Below are 27035 nucleotides of genomic sequence, written 5' to 3'. Positions count from 1 at the left end.
GCCTCCTTTATAAGATGAGCGGTGTCGCTGCCAATCAGGTGTAATACCATGGTCCCCCCCACCCCCACTTATCGCAGATGTTGCTATCATGGGCCTCTCATCGTGTAGTGTGCTTCCATATCACCACAGTGTTTGGCCCTTTTCCAGGTCATTCTTGACATCAGTGATGCCTCAACCTTAATGTTAAGGGTGCTTGTGGAAGGAATCTCGTTCACATGCTTTTCAGTGTCATGTCATGTTTATTCTTGGCTGTGTAAGATTGAGGCAGAGGGGTTCTCCTGTCTCATCTGCATTCCTGAAAGGTGAAGGTGTAGTGTACAAGGAGAGATGTGTTTATGCATGGTAAAGGGTGATATATCATGTAACTCTATGTGCTCCCTATCATCTGGCAGGGTTTTCATGCTATGAGCCCATACTCAGAGCTTGTGTGTGCTGCTGTCTGCCAACCGCATTTCCAACTTTCCGAGTGTACATCTGCTAAGCTCACCAATAAGTGGAAGGACCTTGCCACCTGAAAGTGCTGAAGCTCTGCCCCGCTCAGCCACATTATTACCCTGGCGCTTGAACCTACAATCTGGAGTGTTTCTCAACGTGTAATTGTCTGTATTGCAGCCAAAAGGCTCTCATCACAATATTGGGATGCAGCGCTGTGCCTGAGAATTTTTGAGTTCACAAGGGCCCTTGTGTCTTAAAGAGGAGGCATTTCAATATCTGGCACGCAAGTGGTTGAAAGTCGTCATCCTCAGGTGCATAGTAAGGTGAGGATAAAAGCAGGCCAGCATCCCTAACTGAGAGTGCCAGATGTTAATGTGAGAGAAGAAGGTGCCAGAGGATTGAGTCATCTTAAAATAGATGCACACCTGTGGAACGTCCTCGGCTGCCTTGGCCCAAATGTCATCTATCAGTTTCACCATCGATGTTACATAGAATGCATTGTCCTGTTGCTGGAGATGGATCTCCTTGAGTTTTGTCAGATTGAAGGCATACAACTATGAGCTGTATGGGCTCATAGCATTAAAAACCCTGCCAGAAGACAGAGAGCACGAGGAGATACATGATATATCACCCTTCTTCAAGCGTTATCACATTGCTCCTTGTACACTACCCCTTCACCTTTCAAATTTGCAGACGAGATAGGAGAACACCTCTGCCTCAATTTTACACAGCCAAGAATAAACATAACATGACCCTGCAAAGCATGTGAACAACGTTCGTTCCACAAGCCCACTGAGGATAGTGGAACAGCTTCTGGCTCTTGTAGGCTGCTGCTGTGACTGGGATGCTGGAGATGCACTTGAAGAGGCAGCACCTTCTGTCTTCTGATGCCAGGATACCCTCCTCCAGTTGGTACCTCATCTCAGCAAGAGCACATGCTCCTGAGGCTTCACCATCCTTCAAAGGACCAGGACAATGTGAGCTTCATATGTAACTATTCACTCACATATTGATTCAACGCTTTGTTGAAATGAGAGGAATAGCAACGCTGCTGCTCATGTTGGCCTATGATAGAGGGCACTTGTCCAAGAGAGTACTAACTGCAACTCATCCTCCTCTTCATGGAATATGGTGGCAATGAGGGCCTCACATGCACATCTGCCTCATCTGGCCTCTGCTATGGCCTGTACCCTTGCAGCCTCGACTTCCTCCACCTCAGCGCCCTCATCTTATTTGATGTTCTCCTCATTGGAGGAGGCATGCAGCTCCTCCTTGTCGCATCTGGCAAGTCCTCCCCCCTTTGAAGCACCAGGTTGTGCAGTGTGCAGCAAGCCACGATGATCCATGAGACCCTCAGGGGAGTGTACTGGAGTGCTCCGCCAGATCTGTCCAGGTATTTAATCGAATTTTTAAGATCCCTATGGCATGCTCCACCAATGTTTGGTTGGGGCATGAGCCTCACTGTACCTTCCCTCTGCAGGAGTCTGAGGCAGCTGCACGGTGTCATCAGCCACATCCTTTGCAGGCACCCTTTGTCACCAAGGAGCCAATCCCGGATCCTGTGTGGTCCCTTAAAGATGTCCGGGATCTGTGATCTGCTCAAGATCTATGAGTTGTGGATGCTTCGTGGGTATCTGGTGCAAATCTGCATGATCAGTTTCTTGTAGTCGCAGACCAACTGTACATTGAACGGGTGGTACCATTTCCTGTTTGGGTATTGGAGTGCCTGTTACCATGGAGCTTTTATAGCCACATGAGTGCAGTCGATGACACCCGGATGCCTGTGGGAATCTGGAGATCGCTGCAAAGCCCAGTGCTCTGGCGTCCTGGGTTGCTTGATCTCTGTCAAAATTGACATAATTGTGGGTCTTGACACCTCATGTATGCATTTGTGCATGGATGCTTGAGAGATTCCGCAGAGGTCCCCAATGGAGCCCTGGAAGGAGCCACCGGCGTAGAAGTTCAGAGCAGCCGTTACTTTCAGAGGCACTGGCAATGGATGGCCTTCCAGTCCCCGCGGCGCCAATTCCTGGAGGATGTGACAAATGTTAGTTACCAGATCCCTAGACATGTAAAGCAATCAGCAACACTGGTTCTTGCTAATTTGTAGATATGACATGCGAGTCCTGTAGACCCTGGGCCTTGCAAGTCGCCTACACATAATATTTCTGTAAGCCTTATAATCTGTATCCGGAGTGGGCCCTGCTGGCCCTTGGTGATGAGGGTTTTGCTTCCCCCTTTGGCGATCCAGGCACTTCCGTCCCAATCTTCTTCTTCCTATAAGCGATAATGCAGGCAGCGATAAATCCAGCCTTCATCTTCCTGATGGTCTCCTCTTTGCAGCATCAGTGAGAAGCAGGCAAGTGTCAGCATTAGTCTCCAAGGGTCCTCTTTCTGTCAATGACTCGTCAGTCAATGTGGGTTCAAGGGCTTTGTTCCTGTGTCAGCAACTACTCACCCCTGAAATGATGGCCAGTGCAGGATGCATATCAAAGTACTTCCAACCCCACTTTACATGACCAACAGTTCTGACATTGCTTTGGCCAGGCGCTCGGATGTGCTGCTTTCAGCCTAGGTGCTGGGATCCTCATTCACTGCACTCTAATACTGCACTCTTTGGAATAAACATGAGGGTAAATGTTTAGTCAAGAAATGAGATTATTTGAGGGGGGGCCTGAGGCTTCTCTTCAATGAACCATCCAGTGCCATGATTCTCATATGCTTCTGAAGCTCGTTGAGTCACCCAATTCCTCTGGAGTTTGTTATCACGCTGGGGAATTTCCACACTGCAAACAAACGTTAAAACAAGGAAATTGATTAGTGCCGTTTTGCGGGATTAGTTTCACATGAATGCGCATCATTGTTTCACTTTCCTGATTTGCTGCATTGTCATTGAAAGGGTCCTAGCATGTCTCAGCTGTGTCTCTCTATTCATTTGGGAGTATACAGTTCAGTTGGGTGCCCCTTTAATCGGACACCCCAATCCGCCTGCAGCGCCTCACAAGCTGAACGTCTCCTTATTTTAATTTTGTACTGAGCCATTGGTGCAGGTTAGAAGATGGTGGTGCTGAGCTCTCACTGCCAGACCAGTTTGGACCCTCCCTGTGTGAGTATGGAAACACCTCCCATCATCCCAGAGGAGCTTCATGGTCAGGTTTCCCTCACTCCAAGACCTCTCAATCCTCCCCCTGTATTCCTTGATCCCATCATGATTGTGGTGAATATCCGTTTATTAGCCCCTAAACATTTTGAGCTGGATGTGTCTACCTCTGTCTTACCACTGGTCTGGGAGGTAGAGACTTGTCTCTGCCGCTCCCCTGAAAGAGATGTGGTGCTGCCTGCGAAGTCTGGCGCTGACTACTGTGAGTGCTGTACGATGCAAGGTCGGCAAACGAACTTTGAAGTCATGAGCGAAGTGCAGGTTGCCTGGTGCACAATGAACCACGTGAAACACGTCCTTCTAATTGCACGCCGACATGCCCTGATGACCCAGCACAGGGAGATGATTCTGGTGAGGGGTCCTTATATGAGATGCAGATACATTGAAATTACATTCCTGATGTGCCGTGGCGGGTTACGTGGCAGTGCACAATCGCGAACTGGTTTTATGATGCCGTAAATACGATTTTGGCGTTCTTGTGATATTTTCTGCACCTGCCTGCCATGATGCCCGTTGCGAATGGGAGTGGAAAATCCTGCCCCTAAAGTTGTCAAAGATTTTTTTTTGGTATTTTAGCAGCTATTTTTGCAATGTGATTTGTTAAACCAGGGCCAAGGTCCATCATATTAGCACCATTGCATTAGGGCAGATGTATTTGAAAGACTAAGATTAATTTGTCTAAATTGAAGATTATTGAAGATGTATGAGATTAAAATATGTATTGAAAAAATTCTAAACAGTGCACCATCTTTAATTTTTAATTGTCCATTTCAGCATGGAAGATGACTAGTAAGATCTCTTTACTTCAAGAGTGACAGAACTGGCTGTTCAGACTTATTCCTGGAATTAGAACAGCATGAGGCCTGCTCTGCCAATCTAAGGTAACAGTGCTGAACGTAAGAAATATGAATTGATGTATGTCCAACCAAGTGTATGTTGACAGTGTCAATCCTAGCATAGTTCCACATGCCTGCAGCCAAAGGAGTGTGCAGAATGGGCAAATCTGGGTGCGTAAACACAGTATGAGGCATGGTAAACAAAAATTGTATTTTTATAGAGTTTTGAAGCAAAGTAAACCAACACAAATCCAAAATGTCCTCTGACCTCTTTTGTGGGTAATGTTTGCATTGGGACACTTTGTATTAAACCAGTTTATTGATTATGAATCAATTTCAATTGACAGAGCAGTAAAAAATATATAGCAGGATTGTCACTGCACAGACATTACTGTAGCTTGGATAGATCAAACCCACCAGTGTATCTGAGTGAGTGTGTTACTGACTGCAGTAACTTAGAAAACCTATAAATGTGACTTTTAACAGACACCCATGTATCAATAATCTTCTGTTGTGTAGCAAACTTAAATTCAATATAATAATTTTTTATCAGTGCTGGGATACTGAATAATAAATAATTTACATTTACAATAAAAACCCTCAAGGCGTAACACAAAATTTAAGAATAAAACCGGGTAGCAATAAGGCCAGTCTAAACAACCCTATTCATAGTGATTCATTAATAACCCTTTTCCTTTTTAGTCATGCACTTTATTCTGTATCAATATAATACAGTATCTGCAATATAGCGACATGTTGTACCTGTATCTGACAATGTTATGGTTAACTTGTTTGTTACCAATAAAAATGTGTTGTTTTTGCTACCAACACTGTATCAGCAAAATAATGTATTTCAGAATTCAATTGTAATTTATTTCAGTGATTAATTTATTACACTTTCATATTGTAAAGATATGACATGCAATCATATTTTATTAAGAGCTGAAATGAGTTCGAGAGCATGATTTTTTGTTTCCAGTAAGCACTAACAGGATGAAACATAATACAACATTGTACATTCTTATTGTCTTCAGAATTAAGTTAATTGTGGATGTACCTTTTTCACTTAGTCATACGCTCATTTAATTTTAAGCATTTGGTATTCCTGTACTTCATTTGCCCATTAGAGTGACAATAATTTCAGACTCAATGAAAGTGATGGTCTCATATATTCCAATACAGTAATGAAGAATATGTGGTAATGGAAAGTGAACAGAATGTGATTATCACAGTGTACAGTTCAATTCCCGACTGCATATAGTTTCCACCAATAATGTTACAGTAGCATGAAATTAAGCCACACCCCCTAGAACAAAGGTTATCACCATAACAAATGCATGCTACTACTAATACATGGACATGTAAGTTGCAAACAGCACATTGTGATTTGACTTCTATAAAATCCCTTATCAAATAACCAGAAAACCAATGGTGAAAGCAGCATGTAACCTGATGCTAACAGTACAATTTTCCTTAGAGTTATCTTTTGTGTTGACCATTCCTTATTATTATTTTTAACCACATCTCATTCTGGCTATAGTAGAACCTATAAATACAATGCACTGTACAGCATTGATATGAATTGCAAATATGTTAGACTGCAAAACCTTCCTTTATTACCTTCATATAAAAATCAGCAAGAAGAGTTTTGATGTGTTGTATTTACTAGTGATACCAGCCCTGCTACTAATACCTTCGCATCAGGATTTTAATGCACAATAATGATGAATTAGAAGATGACAGGGTTATCGAAGGTGTGGTCTTTCTGTACTCCCACCCCTCTTACATTAACAATATATTTGTCAAACAAAAATGTCTCTTCGATTAAAAATATAAAATGATGAATGCTTTGATTCAATTTGTCAGCATGGAAGTATCAAAACCTTTGTTGGGTTGACCTGAAGTTAGCCGTTTGCTGAGTGTTTTTAAGGATATTGTCAACTTATAGGGCTGAATTTAACATATAATGTGCTTCTAAAAACAATTGCAAACAGTAATTATGAAATTTACAAAATACCTCTTTTGAAATGATTTATTAAATATTAGCTTCAGAGTGTTTCCGTATTCTAATAATGAGAAATGTTTGCACATAAAGAAGGAAAGGATATAGGGGTACAATGGAATACTGTTAACATAAGAACACACATCCTTCAGGCTGTCAAAACTTAGCCATTAATCTTCTCTAAAATATTCACTCAAATTGTCACCCCCAAAGCAATTAAAAATAAGTTCAGGTTAAAACTAAAATTTAACATGCAGTCCTTTATTATTTATATGTAGAGAACAATCTAAACAATCGACTGCCACTGTTTTGTTTTATTTCAAAAAGCAAACTGAAATATGGAAATATGGAATACATTATAGCAATATTTGCCTGTTAAATCTTGATTTATCAAAAATCTTATTGAAGATTCCCACAGGAATACAGACATGACAGTAATGCAAAACACAGAAATGCACTTGCATGTGAGATTTGCAATATGGGGAACTGTAAATAAATCCATGAATATTAAGCAGCACAGGTACCAGGAATGTATATTTTACCAGTGTAATGTACTTATTTTAGAAAACTAGAGCAAGTTGTAAGATGTGGTACTATGAGCACTGGAAGCATTTTTAGACAAAAAGAAAATAGTGTGCTCATGGTGGTTTGGGGTGACCATAACACACAATATCCACACATTGTGCATGAACATGTTAGGAAAGAGACTTCAAAATGAACTCAATAATTTATGAATTGTGCATCTTATTAACGCCTAAATATTCAGCCCTTCTGTATGATGCCCATTCAGAAAGAACTGCATCTATTGCTATTCAGCTGCTGAATTTTTTTAAGAGTTCTGCAAAGACAAATATATGATGGTTTCATATGTGTTTGCTTGATATGTTTAATCCATGGTATATACAGTACTGAAAATGAATGGCTTTGTTATTTGTTTCCTTAGTATGGCCATAGTTTTTCTGCATCAAATATCTGGTTAATTTACAGCATGCAATCTATGATATGTTACCTTGGTTTGTGATTTTGTCTATAACATATGCAGCTGGGATCAAGTTCAGAGATGGGGGAGGTGCAGAAAGGGAGCTCATAGCACATAATTCAGTATCTGTAAATTGGCTGCATCTATGACGGCAGGCTGAGGGCCATGGCACTTATTTGCATGCTACGGAAAATAGAGGATTAAACTGAAATTATTTTCATAGAGGATTTAGGCCTGACTATTATTCGGTTCATAGACCTCTCAAAGGAAAGTTTGTTTTTCGTTGCAGATAAAATGTGCTAGGATAAAGTACACCTGATTTTGGGCTTTCAGTAAATAAATATCTGTAACATATTCCTAAGGTATTTTTCTTAATATGTAATACTTAAAAAAGTGGCTGAATTTCAAAATTTCAGACTGTTTTTAATCTTGACATGGAATTACTTTCAAACTGCCATTAAACCAACAGCTTATAAAATAGACCTTATTCAACATTGTTTAGCTTCTAAATTTTAATTATTTCCAGAATACTTCTTATTTCTCCAAGTATCCATTTTGTTTCTTATCTTGTGCTTATTTTTTATTAAGAAAGTGATTTTGTACTAAACATGGAAAAAGATCTGAAATATGCACTATATATCTGTATTTTAACCAATGCCTTTTGATTGGACGGATATATATATGGAATGTGAAGTCAATTGTCAATTGTGAAAGAAATTACTTTCTAAAAAATCTATAATTGGTGTTTTAAAAAAGATTGATCCATTGTTTGAACCATTGATATGAAAATAAATTACAGCTCAATTCAGAAAAGCTGTTACTGATAAATATTTGCATTCCCTAGAAGAGAACTTCATTTAAAGTTTACTTGAACTAATGCTTCCTTTAATGTTGCATACATGTAACATTTTTGTTAGGAAATATAAAGTTACAAGTAAGTAAAATTAAATTTATTTTGGAGCCTTTTAGAAAGAGTGAGCGTGTAATAGTTTGTTTAATGTGATGGAATGGAAGAAAACATGATATTTTTATTGAAACAATTAATGCAAATATAGAGATCAGAGTTTGGGATTGATTTAGTAAATGCTAACCTGCATTTGTGCTGATATGTGCGATAAAACAGGGAGTCATTTTTATTTTCAGTACATTTGAGTTTATTTGAAGATATGCAGAAGTGCAAAATTATGTTGTTCATTGGATTTCTATTTAAATGCAAGGATTACAGGACATGTTAATTTAAGTCTCAACTTTTCTTGTTCACTACCCAATTTAATGTCAAATGTTCCCTATCTATATTTTATTGTGTTGTTTCCATACCATGTTCAGACAACATGAATTTAAATGCTTCAGTATATCTTCAGTTGAATTTATAAGAAGTATGATTTCTTTCAGCGGAATGTGCCATTTTAAATTATCATGCATAGCTTCCCCACTTTCCTAATTTTATATCAATTCTGAACCATAGGCAAAATATTTGCATAAAAATATGGTTTATTCTTTAACGTAGACCCTATGTGGTTCAATCAGGTGTTTAGTCCTGTTCTGGTCACAGAAGGTTTCATATATAAATACTTAATTCACATACATATAGACAAGGAGTACAGCCTTGCTGATTTCTTGTTGTGGTTCCATGAATTTTTAATATTGTACATACCGAAGAAACATTTGGAAAATTCATATGGTAGTTAGAAATTGATAGGAATAAAGATGTGCTCATTCCCTATTAAATATGACTTTCAATATTAGTAGAATTAATCAACAACTCTATTTAAGTGGAATTTATAGTGAAATAGTGTACAGACTCTGCTTTGTTTTATTAATAAAAACTTGGTCCCAAAATTATATTGCACCTGTACTTACTTTTGATGCTATATTGCACACATGAGCTATTTAATCAGACATAGATCAATTTTTATCACCTATAGCCTCTCTTTATAAGAAAGACTAAAGAGAAAATATATAGGTTGTAAAACAGGGACTTATCTTGTAAATGTTGGAACAGCCTAGTCAGGAATAAAATGTATTTCTTTAGAGGAATTTACTTTTTGCACTTTGCGTCCACCATATTCCTTAAAAGAAATTGAAATAAATGCATCCATTTTATTTCATTCAGGTCCTAAAGTTAATGAGAGTTTAACCTGTGAACAATGAACTTTGTCCACCAGCTTTTTAAACAAATATTTCTTCTTTAAAATATGTATTTTGATAAGCATTAAAAGAGTATTTAATCTATGGGCCAGTTATAAAACAGATGTTGTTGCATGCTTTCTCATGTAACTATAGCTGTTACATTCATGAAGTGTAAATATTTGAACAGAAAATAAGTGTACTTTATAGCTTAATCCAAGGTGGCTGTTGTTGCATTATATATGCTACTATGTACATACTGTTATTGGAGCTATTACTGAACTCAAGTGCTAAAACTGCATATTGTGTTTTTCTGACTAGACTTTATTTCAGTTAGTTATTGAAATATGTTAATGCATTGTCCACTTTATAAGCATTTTGCACATTACACTATTAATGTAGCACAGTTCTTAATCATATATAGTCATTCATTGGAAATAGCCAGACCAACATAGTAGAATATTACTGTTACAATATCCAATTTGCAGCCATGCCCTTTGTGTTGCATGTGAAGTTGAGCATCTTTGGTCTCCATCATATTGATGCATATCCTTGTTTATTATTATTCCATTATCATCATGTCTTCTCAGCAGGCCTCACTAATTATAATCGAAATATTCATGCCAGCATGGCAGTTCTGTGATATTGAGGTTTGGCCAATTATGTAGGTGTGACCCAGGATTTGAAAGTTGAAATTCAGCATCTGTTTTCAAAGGTGGTATCATATTTTGTGGGAAATATAAATTTTATTTAATCCATACTGCTGCGTTAAATAACATACTGAAATAAAAGTCAGTCGAGATTTAAGCACTCTCTGTGGTTGATATAAATTTTGTTCATTCATGTGCAAGCTTCTCGCAGAATAACTGCATGCATTAAAATGCAAGGAGGTAGCATATATTGTACTTTTACTAAAAGTAATGCTGAAGCACTACGTGATGGCTAATTAAGTTTTTGATAAAACGTTATTTAAAAATTTTAAAATATTAGGAGATAAACATTTACTTTATTCCATTTAGCCAATTAACTATAATTTATAACAAGTAACCTGGCAAAATTTGGTGCATATTTATGCTACAATATATGAGGAGGTAAAAACCCAAATAAAGTGGTCTACAAGGAAAAAGTAAATGTGCCATGAAATGGCATAAAATTTATATTATGTAGCAGTAATCAAAGTATGTACTTCACTCCATTTGTAAACATATCGTTATTGTAAAACTTCAAAAAGTTGTGGCGTATTCTTTTAGATTGTTGGATATTTCAAATTTTGAAAAAACAGTGTTCAAGCTAGCTAACAACGGTATTGCTTGGAAAAATAAATAGCCTGGACTCTAACACAATTTAAAATCATTGCATTTTGAAATTTTTACCTGCCTAGTATTCTCTGATACAAAAATATTAGCCATTTTCTAGTGGATTATTAATAGATTGATAATAATGTACTATTCCTTGTATTAGAACAAACCTGAAAGCCCATCACTTTAAGTAATAGAAATGGCAAACCTACCTGCTTCAAAGCCTTTAATATGTTGGTGGGGGAGGGGTTGGTGGGGGGAGTCCTTTAAATAAGAAGCCTCAAACTGTCTTTTAAATTAATATGAAGAGTTTTTAATAAATCTTCACAGAATATTGAAAAAATACTTAAATATTTTTGTAAGTTTTATAAATAATGCAAAAATACAAAGAATTAGTATTTGTCACTGTTGCTTAAATTGATGTATGTTACTGTCCTACAAATGTCACATCAGATAACCCAGAAAAATTACAGCAAACCTCCATAATTATGCATATTCATGATGCTGTTTTACATAGTGCCAGCAGCGCATTTGATAGGAATGAGAAACACATATATTGTCAATACAAAATTACTAAACAGGAAAATGCAAATAGGCACAGGGAACATTCTATTTTTCTTTGGTTAACACTGAAGGAGAAGGATTAGTTGTTTGACAATTTTGTAAATAGGCTTTGGATGCATCAATTCTTTTAATGGAAGTAAATGAATTTCCCTTGTCTAGAATTATCAAGGTCAATTACAATGTTAGATTTCTTTAGTATACATTTTTTTCCCCACAGACCTCTGTCATAATTGTAATGATACTAATGTTTGATATTGGTTTAACACACTATGGCAATGTAGGGATTTGCCATGCATAAACATTCTGCATACTGTAGATGCGTCATATGCAAATTATGTTGGTAACAGTTTTGCATGGGTGATGAAGGTGAAGACTGAGCAATGCCGTAGACTTAGAAGATGTCCAATGGCTGGTTAAATAGCTCTTTGTATTGGAGTGCAGAGCAGAGTTAATCAGGAGCTCAAGAAGTAATTAACGATCGAGTTTGGGTAGGGCAAATGCTTGGGTAAACAGCAATTGTTCTTAGCACAAGATTCCAAACAGAAGCAACAATGCTGGCATTGTCCTGTACCCCTCATTAAGAGGACTCAAGCACAAGAGCTGAGTGCTCAGAGGCGGGTGGGAACCTAGCAGGCAAACTGTGCACTGAACGAGTCTCCCATGATCCCATTACAACAAGCTCTGGCTTTTGGCATCAGCAGTGCCAGCTGCGTTGGGAGAAGCCAAGCCTGTCATAGCATCTTCACATCAAATCTTGTAGCATAGAGGCAAAGGCATGGTTGGAGCTTAATGAAGGCAAAAATACAATAGCATCCATTAGGATTCGTTTGTGAACAGGGCTGTTTATCGGTGTATGAGGCATCATAAAAATAAATCTTTTTTTACAGAAAAATTAGTGCTGATTTATGCAAAAATAGAATACACTTAGAAAGCTTTCATGACTTTGTCATTTTTACTGCAGATTTTGTGATTTCTGTGGTTTCTGTTTCTGCTACATTGAATTCATTTGTACCATTAGAATGTATCAAAAAACACTTCGATTATACACATTGTTCTACCTATTGCCCAATATCAGCTATACTATAGGTATCATCCAATCATGCTATACATCATTTTTTCTCAGTTTCTTTTGCATGATTTATTGGTAAATTAACAAGGCTCTGTTAAGTACATTCAGTCTATAAAACTCAGAAGAAAATGGGTCTGTTAATGTTAATGGAAATTTGTCCCTACCCACTTCTCATAAAACTCCTTCTGACTACAAAAGAAGATGCGGATTCAGTGATGAAAACAACCAATGAAATATGACAGTAGTGTGCAATAAAACTGTTCCATTGTTGTTTAAGCAGTGGATTGCATGCAACATGGCCCACTTTTTTGTTTATGCTAAATGATTCAAGTAGCTTCTTTTGACCAATTTAGCGACAGAACACATGACAATCAGACAGCATTACAGTGGGGCAGTTACGCAAATGAGAATTTTTGGAAATTATACACACAATGTACTCACTGGTTCAAAGGATTATGTTGGAGTTGTTGCATATTTATTACTGCGTTGTATTTGCATTGCTTAAAATATAGGACAAAAAGATAACCTGCACAATGATTTGATGGATTTATTTGATTACTTCATAATTTCATTTTGGATTGGGACTTTAGTCAGGACCACATACAGGAATATTCGACAATTAATGTCTTAAGCATAGACTAAAAAAAACAAACTATTTGTGTTGAAAAATAAAGCTGATACATTCAGATGTTCCCAAACGTTCCAACAAAATGCCAGATTAATTGAAAATGGCTTTGCAGTTAAAAATCTGGAGACAGTTGCTATTTTTTTTAAATGGGATTTAAATTAGGTTCAGCTTATCTAAGTGCATCAGGTTTATCACAGAACAGTTTCCGTACCAGCAGGAGTTTAAGCAAAGAGGCGTTCATTTCCTTTATGTGATCTGCATAAGATGATGTCTACTACTGCTCTTTCGCTGCTAGAATTCATAGCTTTAGAAATTCATCAATATGCTGCAGGCAGGCGAAATAATTTTTTTTTACTTTCCAGTATCTTATTAGTAATATGAGTGATTGCTACATTTAAAACCACAAACTTATTTACCTTGTATTTCAACATTATATATAACACAGTATTTGAAATCAATGTTCAAAACACATTTTTAAAAATAAATTAACATGTATTAGCTTAGTTAGACTTAGGGCAGAATCTTGTGCACTTCCCCCATGGCAAATTTAGTGGCAGGATCATTTAATTGGGCAAAAGGGTAGCGGGTAGGTACCTATCACCTTCCCTCTTCCATCCTCGATTAAATACAGAGCGGGAGGGCTTGTAGATGGCCTTCCGCCCTGCCACTAATTGAGGCCCTTAAGTGGGCAATTAATACCCACTCAAGGGCCTCATCCTGCCACCTGTGGTATTAACCCAGCAGCAAGTGGGAATGCTCGCCATGTGGGGAGCCTGGTGCGTTTGCTTGCCAGCTCCCGGAGGCTGGGGGTGGGGTGGGGGGGGGGGGGGGGGGTCCTTCTTTCATCGACAGACCCAGAATCAGGAAGCGGAGCCTGCAAAAAGCCATCCCCCCCATCTTGTTGCCCTCTACCCTGTGCTGCCCTTCCCACCATCACCCACCCGCCTGGGTCCCTCCTTGATTTGAGGCCTTGGGTGGGTACAATACTGGCAGCAACCACCACCACTTTGGTAGTGCTGCCAAGTACTGAAGAGCTGACAGCTTCTGATTGGCTGGCAGATCTTGTCAGGCAGGACTTCTGTCCCCAGGTCCTTGATCCGAGGTAAAGGCCCTCCACTGGCAAGTTAAGACCCTGAGTGGCAGAGGGTGCGGTGGGCTTTTGGGAAAAGAGGCAATGCGGGGATCTTGCCAGCTCTCCAGCTGGCAGCTGAGACCCTTGTCGCCTGCACAAGATTCCACCCTTAGATTTGGGAACATAATACATTGCAAAGTTTTCTTTTAATGTCTATGATACAGTAATGGTGCCTTGTTATTTATTATATTTTATGTAAAATATTTATTAGCAAAAAACATTGGGCTGGATTTTACAGCCCACCACCAGGCAGTGGGGTGGCGGGGGTGGGGGGGCAGTGGTGGCAGGTAAAATATGATGGGTAGGTTCCGCCTTCCTGCCCGCCCCGATCCAGTCCTCATAGTATGGGGGGTGGGTAAGGCTTGCACTAGCCCACCCACCTTAGGCCCATTGAGGTCCTTAGGTGGCCAATTAATGGCTACTTAAGGACCTCAATTCGCCTCCACTGTCATAATACATTGGGCAGTGGGAGGTGGACGAGAATGGGAAGGCTGTCTTCTCACCAAAGTTAATGAAAGGGTGGGAAGGAAGGGGTTTACATCTTGTGGGGGGTGTCCTGTTCACATCAGGGACACTCCCCCTAAGATTGTACCCCACTTTGTGCCTCCCTGCCTAGCTTCCAAAACCTGCCCCCAGCAACCTTGCACCCCCGGTCCCATGGTGTCCGATCCCTCCCCGCTCAAAAAGCGTGGGACTTACCTGGGTCCGGCCACTTCCGATCTCCTTAGGGACCCATTACTGAGGCCTGGTGCTGCTGGGACTGCAAGAGCTGCCAGCCAATCAGATTGGATAACATAATTAATGAGAGAAAGACATTTTGATGCCAATATATCAAAATGCCCCATGGTGATTCTTTGTGCTCTTAACTGTTAGACTAAATATAATCGGGATTCTGGTTGTCTTTAAAATAGTAAAATTCACCCAGCATAGATAATACAAGATGCTGCTGCTTGCATCTTTGTTAAATAAAGAAATAAAATCACTCCAATCTTATTAAATTACCTTTCTTTTCTTAATATTTTCTAAACCTGAATAATAAGCTGACCTTCACCTTGACAATGTTGTGACACTTTGGACCAGATATTTTTCGGGTTACTAGTGTGAACTCAGAATAGAGATCACACCTGAAGATTTCACCTGTCATGGAAATAGAAGTTAATGTATGCTTTTCCTTTTTGACATAGAAATCATATTTAATGTGTTTTAGGTGTATGCTGTTCATGGAGCTGCCACTTTTTTTAATACCATGATCACAAACACAAAGAACCATCATCATAACTCAAACATATAGTGCCTTCCGTTTTTCATTGCTGGGCAATATTCTGGAATTCCTAAACTAACACCATTGTGGGAACACTATCAGCACAAGATCTGCAGCTGTTCAAGGAGCAGGCCCATTACTACCTTTTCAGGGAATCTAGAGATGAGCAATAAATGTGGCCATGCCATCATCACCCACATTCTGAGAATAAATGAAAAGTGAATATATCTAGGCTCCGATCGAAATGCTGTCCTCTGCACTCCACGTGCTTGTGCCTCCTTGCTTTGGAAGGTTAGACCGTGTGGTGCCTAATGTGATGCAGGCAGCATTTGGCCAAGGCGGTTGGGGGCGTGGGGGGTGGGGGGAGGGGGCGGTGGGGCAGGCCTAGCATCTCTGTGTGAGTGTTTGGCAGCAGCAGGGTGAGGAGACACTGAAGCCCTGCAATGTCCCACTCTGGTTGGTGTGGGCCGTCCGTGAAGAGAATCCAGATATGAGTGGCACTAATCAATGCTCTTCTCTCCTTTTCAGGAGAAGAATGCACATAATGCCGCTGAGCGGGTGAGGACTGGCGGCGGGCTGGCACAGTTAATGATTCTCAGTCACTTCGAGCAGGAGGCCCTAGATTCGGAGAGGCGCCATGCGCCCAGGTCCACCGGTGTCAGTGAGGCTGGGGTGCCATGGCAGGTATGTATGCCCAGTAGTGAGGTCTCCATTGTTCTCCCAACAGCCATGGCAGTGCTGAATGTTCAGCGTTTGAAGTTTGTAACTTGGCTTGACCATTGCTTATGGAAGGATGAGCGCATAATGGTCTGGGGGACAGGGATGCACATTGACATTGTCTCCACGCTAACTGATACAATGTCCATGTTCTTCCTTTCAGCATCAGAGGAGCAGGGCCGGGAGGAGGAGCAGCAGAGGCTCCCGCTCACACCTGAGGGCCCTGGAGTCTCACCAGTATCACACCATCTCTGCCAGGCAGGCACCAGCCTAGATACTAGCACCTCAGTGGGAATTAGAACATTGGCTAGTGTCCCGGGGCACAGCGGAGAGGGCACTTCACAGTCGCTGGAGGAGCTGGCAGATACAGAGTGCTCATGATGCCAGCAGTTGGAGGATTGCAGGGGACCAGGCTAATGCTTAGTGGGTGCCTGATGATGTGCCTCTGGAGTCGTCTGCGACGCAGTAAGCGCAGGAAATGCGGTCGGGTGTGCGGGAGTATCTGGTGGAGATACTTGAAGCTATGCTTTGCTTAGTGTCTGTGGTGAAGGAGTCTACGCAGATGATCGCCGAAGCAATGAGCCTCATGGCCGAGCGCCATGCGTCCTCCATGGAGAGAGAGTGGCGACTCTCGTGGAGAGGCTCCTCCAAGAGACCTATCAGGGCTTCCTGGGGATGCGCTCGGACCAGCAAGCCATCACATCGGCATTGACCTCAGCTGGTCATTGCCAATGTGGGAGATGGTCTGGGCACCAAGTTTCCCAGCTCGGTGCCCATCCCTCCACGGTGAGCAGGGAGGTCCGAAGAGACCACACGTCAGCGCAGCAGCTGCCTGTCGTCTCTGCGGGCTCCTCTCAGGGAGTTCCGGATGAGGGTGGCAGCTCCTCTGCCCCTCTGCCAGTGACCGTTGCATCTGGTGAGGCTGTGACAACTGGGGAGATGCCAGCTGTGGAACTAGCAGCTCCCTCCCAGGCGAGGCCAGCACAGGCTCCACATGCCAGGGGACAACCGCCAAGGTCATGGAGGCCAGCAGGACAGCAGAGTCAGCAGGCTGCCTCAGATGCCAGTGCCAGCGAGGGGTCAGCACCAAGACGTAGCACCGAGAAATGTAAACATAAGGCACCTTAGGCACACCATGGGTTTATCACTGGTGCTTTTGTGTAGGCCTGCAAAGAGGTCTTTATGAGTTGATGTGATTTTTAACATCTTTGTCATTTTGTTTCATTAAGTTTCCTTGGTTGTAATATTAAATTCAGACATGTCACCATGGCTGAGGGTGCCTCTTTTCTTCTGCAGGTGGATGGTTTCCAAAAATGTTATGAGTGTTTAGTGGGGCATTCAGCTTAATTAACAAGGACCTTAGTTAATGTTCCTAACCAGGCAGATTTTGCACTTAGGTGTCGAGTATGGAGACTACAGCCCAGGCTTGTTCTGGAGGCCCATATGTGATATGCTAGCTGAAGGTTCGTTGGAGTAAAGGTGTCCCTGCCTCCCTGGAGTATGCCTGGGTCAGTGTCTACCCTTTCAGCATTTCCCTGTGTGTGCTCATCCTCAGACTCACTGCTGGACTCATCGTGTGCAGCCGCAGCCACTGCGTAGACCTCTTCATTGTCCACAGCATCCAGTGCAAGATTGTGGAGAGTGCAGCATGCAACCACTACCAGTGATACACGATCTGGGGGGTACTGCAGTGTGTCCCCTGAGTGGTCCAGGCATCGGAAGTGCATCTTGAGAAGACCAATGGCTCTCTCCACCACAGCCCTTGTGGAGGCGTGGCTCCTATTGTACCACTGCTCAGCTTCTGTTCTTGGATGGCGGAGACGTGTCATGAGCCACTTACTGAGGGGATAGCCTTTGTCACCCAGCAGCCATCCACCAAGCCAGGCTGGAGCACTGAAGAGCCCCAGCACCTGGGAGTGTCTGAGGATGTAGGCGTCGTGGGAGCTGCCTGGGCTCCTTGCACAGACTTGTAGAATCTACATCCTGTGATCACACACTATCTGCACATTCATGGAGTGGAAGCCCTTCCTGTTGACGAAGGCACCGGGCTCACCTGCTGGTGCCTTGATGGCCACATGTGTGCAGTCTATAGCACTCTGGACGTGGGGGATCCCAGCAATGGCCGCGAAGCCTCTGGCTCACTGTGTATGGCTTGCCTGGTCCCAACGGTGGTGGATGAAGGTCAATGCACACCTGAACAGAGCATCTGTAACCTGCTTACAGTGTGGACAGCTGATTGGGAGACACTGCAAAGATCACCCACCGACCCCTGGAAGGAGCCAGAGGAATAGACATTGAGGGCAGCTGTGACCTTTAGAGCCACTGGCATGGGGTGTCCACCCACACAGTTCGCAGAGATCTCAGGCCCAATCATCTGACAGATATAGTTGACTGACTCCCTTGAGAGATGGAGTCTCCTTTGGCACTGTACCTCAGTCATATTAAGGCAGCTGCTTCTCCGCTTGTATACCCTGGCAGCAGGATAGTGGTATCTTCTGTGGCCCCTTCTGCCTCTTGGCCCTGCACCCCTTGTGCCTGCGCCTGCCCTCCCAAAGGTGGCTCCCCTGGAGGCTGAATGTGCACTCCTGGCCTCCTCCTTCTTCTAGCCCTCCCTTCCTCCTCAGGGTAGGTGCCTCCAGTGGAGAGTTCAGCTCCCATTCCCAGGCTAAGGGAAAGCTTCCTGAAACCTGGAGGCCCAAAAAAGATTCCTCACTGCAAAGTGCTGACCTGAAGGTTGTGAGTCCAGACCAAGCAGCTGGTGTGCGTTTTGAAGTATTGCAGATCACACGGGCAAGTAGCAGTAACTTTGAAAAATCAATATTTGACAGAACACACTCGCGACCCCACTGAGCCCTCTTATCCCACCAGTGGATGAGGTTTGTACAAATGTGTCCTACACAAATGTGTCCTACCTGCCTGCCCATTGTGCCCATGCGCCGACATGAAGATTGCACGGGCGCCGAAAAATTGCTATTGATTGGTGCCTCAAGGGCCTTAAGTGGCCGATTAATTAATGGCGGATACACATCAGAGATCAACGCGCTCCCGCCCAACGGAATATCGCGACAGCATGCAGTGATATCGGGACGCTTGCCTGATGTTACCGCGCATCATTTTACACGCCAACGGGAAAATTCTGCCCAATGTGTGTTTACGTATTATTCATTCAGAATCTCTTTCTTCGTCTATTCAGGGCAAAATCAGTCACCACAAGTGTATGTATGTATAATACTTATGAATGGTGTTACCCTGTTTACTGCCATTCATAGAGCCAGAAACTCAGGGTATAAAGTTTGATCTTCCCTATCAAAATGAGAAAAAGTCTCTGAAACAGGTTACATTTCATTTTTTTTCTTCTTTCTCTAACATATTTTAACTATTAATTTTATGAAATTGTAAGCCTTTTCCTTATTTCAAGACAATAAAAAATTACATAATCCTGTTGTAATATTTTGAGCAAACACTTTAATTTGTTCCATCAAGTAATATATGGTGTATCAGCAAACAAACAAGTTTAGGATTTAGGTGGCAACATAAATTTTCTGTGACAAATTTTCAAGTTAAACATGTTTTGCATAGGAAAATAAATTGATTGTGCATTAATGTTGATATGTGGTAGGTATCTCAAAGTTCATCAACATTTATGGAGATACTTCAGGAGATATTTTTGAAATTTGCGTTTCCATTTTTCTTTGTTCAGGTGTCTTCTTCTGAAGGGTAATCATAGTTTGTAGGTTGCTAAGGTGGTATCTCAGGTTAAGGCAATGAAGTGAATGGCTGAGTGTCAGAGAAGAAAGCAACAATTACTTAAGCAAGAGAACAGTGGCAGGCTTAAGAAGGGTAGTGTTGTCAATCAGAGTAAGGAGGTTAGTGTGTAATGAAGGAACTTATACCACATTTGATGAGTGGAAATATGTCTCAAGCCACTTATAGGCCAGTTTCTATCTGTAATTTTATTTTTACAAATAATGCATAAAGTAGTTGGTAGATATAAATTGCCCATGATGTCAGGAAATATTATAGTGAAAGATTATTGTAGTAATAGAATGAAGTTCCAGTACATATTTTTTGGAATTTTATTTCTTAGCCTCTCTTTACTTACTTCCATCTCTATTGATTCTTGGTGGAATATGGTTTTGTGGTTCCTCTGGTAGATCATTTAAGTCACATTTTTTTCAGGTGTAATAGCCCAGGCAGTGAGGGTTTATAGACTATTCAACCGCAAAGGACACCATAACTAAACCCAACCTTGTTTTCACCTAAAGTCTACACACCTGGGCTTTCAGCCTGAATAGTGGCTATCAATAAGGATCTTGCCTGATTAACCCCTCTTCAGTCCATAGAGTCCACTTATGGCATCTGAACTTCTGTCCTGTTCTGATCAGCTAGCAGAGCACAAATGATGAAAGATTTTAGTTTGGAATTTAGGTAATCCAATACACCAGTTGCTGTACAATATCTCATGTTCTTGTACCCAAAATTTCAGAATTGGGTATTTGAATATATTCATATATTTTAGTTTCACAAATAAATAAGTTTTCATTACCAACATTTCAGATATGTAATTTGAAATATTCAAACTCCTAGTACAATAATTAGTGCATTATTTTCTTCACATCTACAGAATATTAAACTGTTATTACTATGTGTGTGATGTTTTGTTTGAGTAGGCCATGATTAGGGGCCCAAAACTGTTTGGCTGAAGATCATTGTAATATTGACCAAATCTGATTGACAAAGTTTACAAATGAACACTTAATATGCAAGCATACTACATTTCTCTGTGTACTATTTTTACACAGCTGTAATATCACTTAAACTGGCTAAGGCCTATGTAGAGATAGTGAGCTCAAAGCAGGAATTTAGACTTTAGCTTCATCAGTCGGAATTTCTACCTTCATAGTGCAGAAAGGATTCATGAGACTGGTTCCAGGGATGAGGAACTTCAGTTATGGAGATAGATTGGAGAAGTTGAGGCTGTTTTCCTTGGCGAAGAGAAGGCTGAGAGGAGATTTGATATTCAAAATCATGAGGGGTCTGGACAAAGTATATAGGGAGAAACTGCTCCTACTTGTGAAAGAATCCAGAATGAGAGGGCATAGATTTAAGTAATTGGAAAAAGAAGCAAGGACGAAATGAGAAAAAGTTTTTTCATGCAGCAAGTAATTGGGCTCTGGAATGCATTTCCTGAGAGTGTGGTGGAGGCAGGTTCACTTGAGGCATTCAAAAGGGAATCAGACTGTTATCTGAAAAGGTAGAGTGTGCAGGGTTATGGGGAGAAGTTGGGGGAATGGTATTAAATGAATTGTTCATTCAGAGAGCCAGTCCTGGACTACAGACCAAATGGCCTCCTGCGCTGTACAATTCTGTGATTCTGTGAGGCCTGTGCTATCTTAGAAATATTATTTGGTTGTGAGGAACTACAAAAGCTGCAGTGAGCATGTTTAGACATGTTGAAAACGTTTGTAAGTAAGCACATATTTGTACTAACACCAAGGTCCATTTAGCACCTCGTTTTGCCTTGTTCTCGATCCTTCCACCAATGGGAACAGTTTTTCCCTATCTGCATCATCTGGTTTTGTAGCCAGATTTGATGCAATTGGCCAGAGCAGTAAAAAAGATTGGGGAATTTTAGTGTCAGTGAGTCACACCTAAAACCACTTACATTCATGGTTTTGTTCAGGATTATTCTGGTCCAAGATTCAATTTGCCTGAATTAGGTCCTGCTGACAAATCTGATTATGCCCACTTGTCGAAATTGTGGAGTTCTACCAGTTGTGCTGGTTAGGAAAGGTTCTTTGAAATGCACTCATTTTCTTAGATCAGAGGCACTAGCAGGCTGGTTTTAAAAATTATTTCATATCAAAAATATTTAATTTATTGCGAAAATGACTGGTGTATGCCAATGAAATCATTAAATGGTTCAGCATAGTTAATTCTTAGGTCACTTTCAGTGATTTTAAGTCAAGTTGCTCACAGGTGGAGGATTGGACACCCTTATTAAAAATGCTTATTTTTTGGTGATAAACTTATTTCAGCTGGACTAATAAAAATGCACCTGTTTACCACTTGTAAATAAATCAAGGAATATTTTTTAATTGAAAGAAGAAAGAAACAATTATGTTGTATCTTGCTGCCCTAAAGTGCTGGTTTAAGGAAGCTTTTATGTCTATGATTATGCAAGTGTATTTTAGCACCAACTTGAGAACGTAATGCCATTTCAAACACGTTTTGGGTGCCATTTTCTGATGTGAGCCAAAGCGGAAACCCTAACCCAGTGGGCAGGATTTTTTGGATGACAGGGTTCCCCATCCCATTTCTGAAGAGTCAGCAGGGAACACATCCTTGCTGATCATGGCAGGCCCACAGCCATTTAACACTCCATGGAGTGTGAGGATCTCCTGGTGAGGAGGGGAGGTGAGGTCCGGTGGTTGGAGAGAGAGGTGTGAGGGTCTTGATGGGGAGGCCTAGCAGGGAGGGAGCGCCCACAGGGGACAGACCTTGTGGGGTGGGGATTGCCCAACATGGAAAGGGTCCCCTGAGAGGACCCTTTATTCTAGTCCGAGGCTCTAGCAGAATGACCTGCTTGGCTTCCCCACTACCGGCGCACCCCCCGACCCCTCCTGCCCCTGAACTGCTCCAACCATCCTCAAAATTGAGTTTGGCCAGTCATAGCTCTAAATCGGGAGATGGAGGGGAGAGAAGAACTTGGTGAAATTACGATCACTAGGGAAGCAGTACCGAGCAAACTGATGGAGCTGCGTGCTGATAAGTTTTAGGGCCCAGGTGGACTCTATCGCAGGGTCTTAAAAGAGGTGGCTAATGAGGTAGCAGATGTGTTGGTGTTAATTTTCCAACATTCCCTAGATTCTGGAAAGGGTCCGTCAGACTGGAAAGTAGCAAATGTAACCCCTCTATTCAAGAAGAGAGGGAAGCAGAAAACAGGAAACTATAGACCAGGTACAATTTAAGTTTGTTATGGAAAAGAAATAGACAAGTTGTAAAACAATGTTTTGGATTGGGGGAGAGCGGATTTTAGTAAAATAAGGCAGGATCTGGCCAAGGTAGACTGTGGGGAAATCTACAGAAGAGCAGTGGGGGGTGTTCAAAAAGGAAATGGGGAGGGTACAGGCATAACATGTTCCCTCTAGGGTGATAGGAAGGAGTAACAAACCCAGAGAACCATGCATGACTAGTGATATTCAGGATACAATGAGAAGGAAAAGAGAGGCTTTTAGCAGGTACAAGGGGAGCAAATCAGCGGAGGCATCAGTGGAGTACAGAAAGTGAAGGGTGGAGATTAAGAAAGCAATTCGGAGAGCAAAGAGGAGATATGAGAAAGCTCTGGCTGGTAAAAGTAGGGAAAATCCCAAGAAATTCTATAAGTATATCAATGGGAAGAGGATAACCAAGGAAAGAGTAGGGCCCATTAGGGACCAGGGGGGCAATCTATGGGTGGAGCCAGAGGACATCGGTAGAGTGTTGAACGAGTACTTCATATCCGTCTTCGTCCAAGAGAATGAGGATGAAAGTATGGAACTCGGGGAAAGAGACTGCGAGGTTTTTGAGCAAATTGATATAGGGAGTGAAAAGGTATTGGATGTGTTGGCAGGCTTAAAAGTGGACAAATATCCAGGTCCAGATGATTTGTGTCCCAGAATGCTGAGGGAGGCAAGGGAGGAGATTGCAGGAGCCAAATTTGACCTAAATTTTTAATTCCTCTCTGGCCACGGGGGAGGTGCCAGAGGACTGGAGAACAGCTAATGTGGTTCCAATATTTAAGATGTGTTGTAGAGATAAGCCAGGGAACAACAGACCAGTGAGTCTCACATCAGTGGTAGGGAAACTATTGGACAAAATTCTGAAGGAGAGAGTCTATCTCCACTTGGAGAGGCAAGGTTTGGTCAGGGATAGTCAGCATGGCTTTGTCAGAGGGAGGTTATGCCTAACAAATTTGATTGAATTTTTTGAGGAGGTGGCCAGGTGTGTAGATGAGGGTAGTGCAGTTCATGTAGTTTATATGGATTTCAGCAAAGCCTTTGACAAGGTCCCACATGGGAGACTTATAAAGAAGGCAAATGCATATGGGATACAGGGTAATTTGATAAGGTGGATTCAAAATTGGCTTAGTTGCAGGAGACAGAGGGTGATGACAGAAGGCTGCTTTAGTGACTGGAAGCCAGTGTCCAGTGGCATACCACAGGGATCTGTGCTGGGTCCCCCATTAGTCATCATTTATATAAATGACATAGATGACTATGTGGGGGGTAGGATTAGTAAGTTTGCGGATGACACAAAGATTGGCTGGGTGGTTAACAGTGAGGCTGAGTGTCTTGGGCTACAGGAAGATATAGACGGGGTGCTCAAATGGGCAGATAAGTGGCAGATGGAATTTAACCCTCAAAAGTGTGAGGTGATACACTTTGGAAGGAGAAATTTGACAAGAAAGTATTTATTGTACGGCATGACACTAGGAAGTTCTGAGGAACAAAGGGACCTTGGCGTGTGTGTCCATAGATCTCTGAAGGCAGAGGAGCATGTTAGTGGGGTGGTGAAAAAGGCATATGGGACACTTGCCTTTATCAATCGAGGCATAGATTACATAAGTAGGGAGATCATGTTGGAGTTGTATAGAACCTTGTTGAGGCCACAGCTGGAGTACTGTGTGCAGTTCTGGTCGCCACATTATAGGAAGGATGTGATTGCACTGGAGGTGGTGCAGAGGAGATTCACCAGGATGTTGCCTGGGATGAAATATTTAAGTTATGAAGAGAAGTTGGATAGACTTGAGTTGTTTTCGTTGGAGCAGGGAAGACTGAGGGGCGACCTGATCGAGGTGTACAAGATTATGAGGGGCATGGGTGGATTATGAGGGTGGATAGGGAGCAGCTATTCCCCTTAGTTGAAGGGTCAGTCACGAGGGAACACAAGTTCAAGGTGAGGGGCAGGAGGTTTAGAGGGGATGTGAGGAAAAACTTTTTTACCCAGAGGATGGTGACAGTCTGGAATGCACTGCCTGGGAGGGTGGTGGAGGCGGGTTGCCTCGCATCTTTTAAAAAGTACCTGGATGAGCACTTAGCACATCATAACATTCAAGGCTATGAGCCAAGTGTTGGTAAATGGGATTAGGTAGGTAGGTCAGGTGTTTCTCACGTGTCAGTGCAGACTCGATGGGCCGAAGGGCCTCTTCTGCACTGTGATTCTGTGATTCAGTTAGCTTGACTTCTATCATGGGGATGGTGTTAGAGTTGATTATTAAAGAGGTCATAGCTGGGCACTTAGAAAAGCTCAATGTAATCGGGAAGAGTCAGCATGGTTTAATGAAAGGGAAACCATGGGCAGGATTTCCCCTCCCCCCATCGGGGACGAAGTTGAAGGGTGGGCGTGCACAGGCGCGCTTCCGATCGGCATCCCCGATTTGGGGGGCACACCACCATTTTACGTGGGCGGGCCAATTAAGGACCGCCTAGCGTGACGTCCGCACAGAAGCACTGTGCCGGCGGCGGGGGAATCCCCAAATCAAGAGGCTAAGTGCAGCCTCAGCGAGATCGACTCTAAATGTCAAAAAGCTAAAAATAGAAAAATAAAATTTCCCTAACATGTCCCCTCATGTGACACTGTCATGTGAGTTGGTACATGTCCATAATTTTTACAAAAATTTTATTAAAATTTTTAAAAACCTACATGAAACCTCATCCCGCCCATTGAGATAACCTTACAGTTTGAACAGCACAACAAAGAGAACTATGCCAGGATAAAGCATAATAAAAGAAGATGTATCTGCCCACAGTTTCTAAGGGCCTTAGAGATGAGGAGAATTTTTTTCTCTCAGACTGTTGTGCGACTTTGGAACTCTCTGCATCAGAAGGCAGTGGAAGTGGGGTCACTGAATATTTTTAAGGCAGAAGTAGATAGATTTTTGTTAGGCAAGGGAATCAAAGGTTATTGGGGGTAGATGTGGAACTCAAAATACAAACTGATCAGCCATGATCTTATTGAATGGCCTTTTTTGTACATTCAGATGTTCATATGTTCAAAGTGGCCCTAAAGTGGACAATAATTGGTCCCTTAAGGGCCTCACCTGGTGCAATTATGGGCAGGCTACCCTAGGCTTCGTCCACCAACCCCATGTCCGTAAAATTGTGGACAGGCCGAGGCATTCAGCAGTGTGTGTGAAGGCCAACCAGGGAATTTTATGGGCCCCCCACCTGCAAACCCATTAAAGGGGAACCTTAAAGTTCTGCCCAGTGTCGTCAATGTACTTCACCAGGGTGTAAAGGAAAGTGGATTGTGAAGAAAGTTTAGATGGGATGCCCAAAAGTATTGTCAAATGGGTAGGTTTTAAGGGGGGTCTTATGGAAGGCAAGGTAGCTGGACCAAGGGAGGGTTTTAGATAGAGGGCTGAATGTTATGCAGCCCATTGCGGCTGGCTCAGTTAATGGTGGGAGAGAGCCCACATCAATCTCCTGCCAGTATGAAAATAAGACCATAAGACATAGGAGTAGAAATTAGGCCATTCGGCCCACCGAGTCTGCTCCGCCATTCAATCATGGCTGATAAGTTTCTCAACCCCATTCCCCCGCCTTTTCCCCGTAACCTTTGATCCCCTTACCAATCAAGAACCTATCTATCTCAGTCTTAAATACACTCAATGACCTGGCCTCCACAGCGTTCTGTGGCAATGAATTCCATAGATTCACAACTCTCTGGCTAAAGAAGTTTCTCCTCATCTCTGTTCTAAAAGGTCTTCCCTTTACTCTGAGGCTGTGCCCTCGGGTCCTAGTCTCTCCTACTAATGGAAACATCTTCCCCACGTCAACTTTATCC

At 42.0% G+C, this 27035-nt stretch overlaps 1 long non-coding RNA gene across 3 annotated transcripts in view; it reads left to right on the top strand.

Annotated features, from left to right (window-relative positions):
* LOC144694466 (uncharacterized) overlaps positions 1-27035 on the top strand; it is a 261059-nt gene that overhangs the window by 77507 nt on the left and 156517 nt on the right. For all 3 annotated transcript variants that reach the window (XR_013579760.1, XR_013579759.1, XR_013579758.1), the window contains exon 3: positions 4370-4476. This is a non-coding gene — a long non-coding RNA (uncharacterized LOC144694466). The remainder of the gene's footprint in view (positions 1-4369; positions 4477-27035) is intronic.

The sequence above is a fragment of the Cetorhinus maximus genome, chromosome 2, assembly GCF_964194155.1.
Source record: "Cetorhinus maximus chromosome 2, sCetMax3.hap1.1, whole genome shotgun sequence".
NCBI lineage: Eukaryota > Metazoa > Chordata > Chondrichthyes > Lamniformes > Cetorhinidae > Cetorhinus > Cetorhinus maximus.
The sequence above is the reverse complement of the archived record's forward strand: the minus strand, read 5'-3'. Positions and strand labels throughout refer to the sequence as shown.